This window comes from Apium graveolens, chromosome 5 (genome assembly GCF_009905375.1).
Source record: "Apium graveolens cultivar Ventura chromosome 5, ASM990537v1, whole genome shotgun sequence".
NCBI lineage: Eukaryota > Viridiplantae > Streptophyta > Magnoliopsida > Apiales > Apiaceae > Apium > Apium graveolens.
This window is the reverse complement of record NC_133651.1, coordinates 283,512,815-283,521,667: the sequence shown is the minus strand read 5'-3', so window position 1 is coordinate 283,521,667 and position 8,853 is coordinate 283,512,815. Positions and strand designations below refer to the sequence as shown.

Below are 8,853 nucleotides of genomic sequence, written 5' to 3'. Positions count from 1 at the left end.
TTTGAGACAGAATGTCAGATTAGATGTGTCGTTGCGAGTGTGACTAACTACTAAAATCCAAAGGCAAGTATCCCTGTCATCACTTATTATTCAAGTGATATTTATTTTGAATCTCATTATGCAAATATTGCTTTCCCTCTTCTCAGTTTAGAATTGATAAATGTTTTACATATCGCTGAATTAAATAATTCTGTTTATGCAAGTATTCTTCCGCTATTCTATGTTCGGCGTAGCTAAGTGTTTTACTTATCCAATTATCAGATTTACAAATGTTTGGGATTTTGAGAAAAGTGATTTGGTTGCGAATATTCCTACCCAAGAATTGGGGGAATAAAATTATTTCGGGTGTCGATTATTATGACCCCATTAAATAAAAGGTTTTAAGATTGGATCATAATTGCGTAAGTGACTGGGACGGACGGTCCAGAGGAGGGCTGTTTCTAAGTGCCATATGGAATATTATGACACAATTTTTGCCACAGGCAGGTATATTGCCTTTTTGTTCGAGTACTCGTGTTTTTGGGGTCACGTTTCTACGATTCATGACCTTGTGCTATCACACGGGCTGATCAGCATGTGATAGTACGTCCGTCGGAGGATGATCCTAATCTAAATTATCATATCATTTTGATATTCATAGAATAAATGATTTATCAGATGTTTCTGTTTTGGAATAATGGTAAAATACGGTTTTGATTCAGATTCTGATTTATGTTGATACTTACGTTATTGTTAAATATAAAAGGTGGTATTAGTATAGATGATTGATGGTGACTTCCCTATTTTAGCGCGGGTAGGTTGTGAGAATCAAAGGTTGTATTGATATCTACTTTGATATGACATCAACATAAGTATTAATTTCAAGAGTTCGGTTTTAAGTAAAGTTTATGATTCAGTCCATAATCATTATTTCTTGTTATTGTTGTTTATGATATTTCCGTAAACACTGTTTTACGAGCTTTATTCTCGTCAAGGTTCAAAGTATTGCTGAAGCATTTCGCTTAAAAATATCATAATGGTTTGAATACAATTAAGGAACCAATTCTGGGGTTCCTCAACTAAAATTTTATGATTCAGCAATTATGATTTTAAATGTTTTGCTCTAATGCAGATGTCGGTTTTATATCAAACGACCTTATATATATTACAATGATCTTGATGAGCATTTCTTTCGCTCATACTTGCCTATTTTTTTTTAAATTTAACCTCCAGTGAGGATTAGCTTGCGCTGTTCAACTGCGTAATTCAAGGAAGCAAAGAAGAAGCTCTTGGAAGGTGGCTGGTCCAGGGTTTGCGGGCTAGTGTAAGTTTTATTGTATAAAGTTGTTTATATTATATTATATTCTAGTTGTGTATTTTATTTGGGCCTAGTATACTTCATTTCGAAGTTATACTAGTGGGCTTAGTTTTGAGTTGAAATTTGTTGAAAAGAGTTTGAAAAGAAAGTGAATTTTTTTATGGAATTTGGAATTCTTGTTTCTAGAACTGTAACCTTAAAAGATCTTGGATTAGTTTGGGGTTATTTATGATAAATATCTTCCGCTGGAATTTAATTATTGATTAAACAGGTTGATTTGGATTGAAGTTTTATAGTGACGACCAAATCCTCTGACCCCGGATTTGGGGGCATTATAACGGAGATGTCGCTCTCCCCTATGTTGGGATGAAGTTGGAGAACACAAGATAATAGGACCAGAGTTAGTCCAACAGACCAGGGAAATGGTGAGACTCATCAAGAAAAGACTGGTAGCAGCTCAGGACAGACAAAAGAAGTACACCGACCAGACCAGGAAGGATAGGGAATATGAAGTAGGAGATTCAGTGCTATTGATGGTATCTCCGTGGAAAGGAGTGATGAGATTTAGGAAGAAAGGGAAGCTGAGTCCCAGATTCATAGGACCCTTTGAAATTTTGAGGAGAATAGGACCTCTAGCTTACGAGCTCTCCTTGCCTCCTAATCTGCAACAAGTGCACAACGTGTTCCATGTGTCCATGTTAAGGAAATACCATGCAGATGCATGACACGTAATAGAATACGGGCAGGTAGATTTACAACCAGACTTGACTTACATCGAGCAGCCAGTAAGGATAATGGACCAAAAAGAACAAGTGCTGAGGAACAAGACTGTGAAGCTGGTTAGAATCTTGTGGAGGAATCAAAATATCGAGGAGTCAACTTGGGAACTTGAAGACGCAATGAGGAATAGATACCCCCACTTATTTTCCAATTGATTCCGGGACAGAATCCTTGTCAGAGGGGAAGACTGTAATAAATTGAATTTTTGAGACCTTGTAAAACGTTTAATGAATAGTAACCCTAACGGGCGGGAAAAACTTTTGAGCCCACACTATGTAGTACATGAGAAAATGAGTTTCGGAGTTGATATTACAGTTATACGTACCAAATGAGTGTATGTAAACACTATTAGTTTTCGAAGAAAATGAACTTTGAAAAACGACCATATTTACGACTTATCGAGGATTACGGGAATCCCAATATTATTACAAGATTAAAACCCTACGGATTTATATCCAAGTATGATAATTCAAAACATAAGGAATAAATGCGAAAGAAATTACATCGCGAACCATTTACGAGGAAGTATTACGAAAACGTTTAAGCGACCAAGCGAAAGCGTTAACGATTAAATAAACGTAATACACTAACTAAACATGGTAATAAAGTAACCATGGTTACTTTATCAAATAGTGAGCTAGATATAGGATGATCAATCAAGGCTAATCAAATAGTGTGCTAAGGAAGCTAAAATAAGTAGCTTAGCTTGTAAACTAGGAAGCTACTTAGATTTGTCCATGGATTTGGCAACAAGAATAAACCTAGGGTTCTATACTAGGAGAATATCAAATCAATATAAAGATATCACCAACATAATTTCCAAGAAGCAACCTAGGAGCAAGCATAAAAACTCTCTCCCCTTCTTCATTTCTTCCATTCGGCTTTTTTCATCAAGGCAAGGAAATCAAATTCAATTCTTCAAGTTCTAGCCATGGATAAATCCTCCCATTAATTCTCAAGCTTCCTTACAACAAAACTAAGGTAAGATAATTCTTTGATCTCTTTTTATCAAGGTTTGATGGGTGTAATAAAATCAAGAAAATTGAGAATGAATAGTATGAATAGTAACTCTTCTTTGGTTTCTTGATTTCAATGGTGGTTTAAGGTTCCAAAAACCATACCAAGCACTCCAAAGACTCCACCATCCTCAAGAACACATCTCAATATTTCAAGAAAGGTAAAAATCTTTGACCCAACTTTATTTAAGATTCAATTTCAAGATCCTTTTAGTATGTAGTTATAAACCTAGTTTTAGTGGTGATATTGATGAGATCTTGTTGTTTAGTTAAGTAGATTTAAGGTTGATTGTTGTTGCCTCAAGAACATGATGTTCTTGAGAGGAGTTAGTGTGTTGATGATAATATGATGATTGTTGGTGGTACTATAAAGATTTAAGGCATAAACGAAACTCCGATCGTAAACGTAATCTCGCTAAAACGAACAAAACGTAACTTTAAGTTTCTGCAGAAAGTCCCGAAGATGTAATCTATATTTTCTTGAAAAATAACCCTTTATTATGATATAAAATGTTATAAGGATCATTTAGGCGCTTGAATCGCTTGATTCCGATTTACGGATCAAACGTTATGGCCATTATACTAAAAGTGATTTACGCGACAAAAACTGCTACGAGTTACGAACATTGAAAATATAAAGGATCGACTTAAGAATGTTCATAAATCATGAAATTTTTACAGAGATTAGTATTTGAGTTTTCTAACTTTCATAAAAATTTCAAGTGAAAATAACGATTTTTCAATTTTATAAAAATATTGGAGTCGAGACCGCATGATTAGAAACCGTAGAATCCATAAGCGGAGCCGACGACGAAAATGAAAATGAACCTAGGATACATAGAAAAATTAAGCGACCATGATGTGAATAAGGACTTAAAGTAATAATATGGGCAATATAAGTTGAGAGGGTGCATAATAAGTAGTGCACGAGTGCGAGTCGCCCTAAATTAGAACGGGACCTAACAAAAGGAATTGTGTTTATGATTATAGATTTCCGAGCGGAACCTAGAGCGTCCTCCCCCTCGAGATACCCAGGCAAGTTTACAAACCCAACTCCATTTACTGTTGTGTTGTGAAAAGATTGTTTTATTATCATTGCATAAGTACCATGTTTGCCATGATACGTAGTTATTGAATTTTTGCATGATATAGCGAAGTTGTACGATAAATATATATCGTGAAATGTTTAATTCCGCTATAAGCGTAACGTATTATAATAAGACCGAGAGTCGGTCGGGATTTCAAGATAAAAACTCGGGAATCATTCCGGTGATATTATAGGACGATTACAAGTCCATAGTGGTACGTTTTAAAGGGACTCGACGTCCACTTACCAATATTAAACACCTCGAGCTTTTATTAAAACAATTTCCAAAGATCGTATTCCCTCAACTATACTTTATCGTTTGGAAAAGAAACATTTACTTGATATTCCTTTATTAAGGAGAAGTATTCTCCAGTAAATATTTACTTCAATCTCGATTAAATATTAAAGTTATTAATGTATTAAACATAAATTAGTTGAGGAATATTATATTATTCTTTTAAAAGTAAACTCCTTTGAGGTTTAATTATTTATCGATTATCATTTAACTATTTACTATTTATTAAAGGGTTTATTTATGATTCAAAAATCATAGAACCGGATTTAAATTACTTTCTGATTTTCAAAAATCATTCGAATAATTTCAGATCGTCGGAGAATATTATCCGGACTTATTTAATCTTTTGAATATAGTTTCAAGGAGAAACTTTTCCCCCTTATTTAATTATCTGTTGACAACGGTCAACTCACATCCTTGGTACTTCCTCCAAAAATTTCGGAAGTACGTATATATATATATACATTTATATCTTAGTAAGATAAACTATTTCTATCAACAAGCAAAACGCTTGGGGAACTTCGATGTGGTTCGAGTTCTCGAGATATGATAGAATTCTTTTTAAAAGGACAAGGGAGGGGTAAACTCTGGTACTATGTGTGGTAGATGGACTACCAAAGGTACCGCAGGCGAAGGTACTCTGTGTACTCAGGAACTTGTGAAGTATGTGTATACCCAAAAATGGGACACGTAGCCTGAATGCGGCAAGGGTGATAACCGGGATATGAAGATGTCGTCCTTCTACTAGTAGAAAAGGTTACTATTATCGTATTATGACTGATCATCGTATGCGGTAGCTCCAACGGGTGTCCTAATTCTTCCAATTAGAATTGTGATGCAATACCGTAACCCAATTCCAGGTGTTGGGTTTACTATTAAGGTATTCGCAGGATAATAAAATCCCCTAAAGAATTATTTTCATAAGAAGGTGTGTATCACCAAGGGAAAACTAATTTCGAATAAAACATAATTATCATATATGATGTTTTACGTAAGTTATCATACATTTATTTTCATACTGTACATTATTATGCTGGGCATTATAGCTCACACTTATTTTCTTAAATTGACACAACACAACAGTGAATCAAGATGCCTACCATGAGAACCACAGTCAGGTAACAGGTAGGAAATGTCCAGTTGTTCCGTAGATTGTTTGGTGCTGTACCACATGTAGTCCGAATAAGCTGGATTGGTTTTCAGTTATTTTTAGTTCGGCTTATTTATAAGTATGACTTATGTAAGGTAATAAACAAGAAACAAATATTTGACCGACGGACTAGCCTTACTTAAAGGTTACTCCCCGGTAAGATTTAATTACTTTTGGGTTGTAATAATTATCACTTTATGGTTGAATTACTCTAGCTATGAATGGTTCGTTTCCAAGACAATAACCTATAAGTGTGTGTGTGTGTGTGTGATAAGTGTGGGGTCGTAAAGTGTGAGTATTTATATATTGTAGTGTGAGGTATGTGGTTTGTAGTAGTTTAAATGGCGTGGCCTCTGAGATTCCTGACCCCGGATTTTGGGGTGCCACAGCTCACCCTTCTGCATATCTATCAAGGTTCGGCCAGTAGCCAAGAAAGGTCTTCCCAAGATTATGGGAATCTTCTTATCCTCCTCGAAATCAAGACTTACAAAATCAGCAGGGAAGATGAGTTTATCCACCTTGAGCAAGACATCCTCCACAATACGTCACGGATATGTAATAGAACGGTCGGCCAACTGCAAAGTCATATAAGTAGGCTTTGGATCAGGCAAGTTCAACTTCTTGAAGATTGACAAAGGCATTAGATTGATGCTAGCACCCAAGTCACATAGACACTTGTCAAATGACACCTTTCCAATGGTGCATGGAATAGTGAAGCTTCTAGGATATTTAAGCTTCGGAGGTAACTTCTGTTGCAGCACAACACTACATTCCTCCGTGAGAGCAACAGTCTCTAAGTCATCAAACTTCACCTTCCTAGAGAGAATACCTTTCATGAACTTCGCATAACTAGACATTTGTTTAAGCGCTTCAGTGAAAGGTATGTTGATGTGAAGATTCTTGACCACCTCCAGAAACTTCTCAAACTTCTTGTCCAACTTTTTCTTCTGTAGCCTCTTAGGAAAAGGAGGTGGATGATAGATCTGTTTCTCCCCTGTATTACCCTCAGAAGGAGTGTGCTCAACAGTAGTCTTCCTTGGTTCCACTTCTGCTTCCTTCTGCACTTCTTCTTCTTCCTCCACAATTTAGATTTCAGAGTTCTTGCTTTTTCAGGATTTGCAATCCTACCAGACCTCAATGTTATTGCATTGACATGCTCCTTAGCTTCCTTCTTGCCTGGCACTTCAGTATTGCTTGGGAGCATGCCAGGTTGACGATTCAGTAATGCTTTATCAATTTTCCCAATCTGATTCTCCAAGGTCTTGATAGACACAGCTTGGCTCTTGCACATGAGCCTTAACTCCTCCAATCCAGATTTTTCATTAGCTTGCAGTAGCTGCTGAAGTTGAAGTTGTTGTCTAGGGGCATATTGCGGTTGCTGAAAACCAGGAGGGTTATAATGCTTTAACGTGTATGGCTGATAAGATTTTTGCACCGCATTCTGATTGTTACTTCAGCTGAAGTTAGGATGATTTCGATTATTTGGATGATAAGTGGCTGGAGCTTGTTGCTGTGATCTCTGAAAGTTTCTCACAAATTGAGCTGATTTGCTAGAAATAGCATACTGCTATGTTTCATGCGCTCCCGCACAAAGCTCACAAACACTAGAGATTTGATTAACTCCATAATTCGCTAAAGAGTCCACTTTCATCATCAATGCTTTAAGTTGGGCAGCTATAGCAGTTGCTGCATCCAACTCCAAAATTCCTGCTACCTTGCCCTGAGTTAGACTTTGAGAAGGATTCTGGTATTAATTAGCAGCCATCTGTTCGATCATTTCATAAGCTTCATTGTAGCTTTTAGCCCACAGGGCTCCTCCTGATGATGCATCAAGTATAGGTCTAGACTTAGCACCCAAACCATTGTAGAAACAATTTATAAATCATCCAATCAGGAATGTCATGGTGTGGGCACTTCCTTAGCATCTCCTTATATCGATCCCAAGCCTCACATAGAGATTCTCCAGTTTGCTGAGCAAACTGAGTAAGAGCATTCCTGATTGTAGCAATCTTCGCCATCAGAAAGAATTTAGTGAGAAACTTTTGAGCAAGATCCTCCCATATGGTGATAGACCCTGGTGGTAGAGAATGTAACCAGCACTTTGCTTTATCCCTCAGAGAGAATGGGAAGAGTCGCAGCTCAATAGCATCTTCAGTCACCCCATTAAACATGAAAGTGTCGCAGATCTCGATGAAATCCCTGATGTGCATGTTGGGGTCTTCTATAGGAGAACCCCCAAACTGAATTGAGTTCTATATCATCTGAATTGTGCTCGACTTGATCTCAAAAGTGGTAGCCGAGATGGCTGGTCAGATGATGCTCGATTGAATATCATTGATCTTAGGTTGAGAATAGTCCATCAGAGCCTTCGGATTTTCTGCTTGGTCTCCCATCACTACTAGAGTTGGTTCCTTGACTTTATCTTCTTCTGCTACTTTCTCTTTGTCCTCAAAAACTTCACTTCGGATCACTACAGCTTATTCCTCGGCTTGATCCAGAGTTCTCTTACGAACCCGCGAACGCGTATGCATATACGCTCCCTAGAATACCTGAAACACGACAAAGAAAAAGAGTAGGTAAGTAACAATGTCTGAGTCAATGAACCTTAACGATCACTGATGACAAAACATAAATTTTAGTCCCCGATAGCGGCGCCAAAAACTTGTTAGTCGCTAAACACGCGCTAAAATTTACGCAAGTATACGCGTTCGTAAGTAATATAGAATTATTCTATTTCGTTCCCACATGGACTATTTTAGATTAACCTTGTGATTTATGCACTTATGCAACAATGATATGGCTATTATTCAATGCTAAGACGAATAACAAATTGAGTTTTTATTATACTATGATGAACTAATGAGAATTATACTAAAGAACATTAACTAAAGAGAGTAAAGAGAGTTGAATAATATATAACACAAAGATGGGATTCTAACTTTATTAAGTACTTCATTCAATAGCCTTTTCATTCTTAACCTTAGCATGTAATGGTGATGACACTAATCAGATAACACGAAACTGATAAACGCCAACTTTTGTTGTACGAGTACCATACTACCAAACATTCACAAAAGATATAGAAGTTGAATAAACACCAATTACATTGAGACCCTCTATGTCTATAGAATTTGACAACATAACGTTTTAATGCATATGTTATCTATCGTGATTAAATAGGGCAAGTAAGATGGTGAAAATTACTTATGAATCATGCATAACAATAAC

At 36.6% G+C, this 8,853-nt stretch overlaps 1 non-coding gene across 1 annotated transcript; it reads left to right on the top strand.

The window, feature by feature from the left end:
* The first annotated feature begins 7,521 nt into the window (after window positions 1–7,521).
* On the top strand, window positions 7,522–7,628 carry LOC141663024 (small nucleolar RNA R71). Its single transcript, XR_012551115.1, has one exon. It is a non-coding gene; the product is annotated as a small nucleolar RNA R71 (small nucleolar RNA).
* The last annotated feature ends 1,225 nt before the right edge of the window (window positions 7,629–8,853 follow it).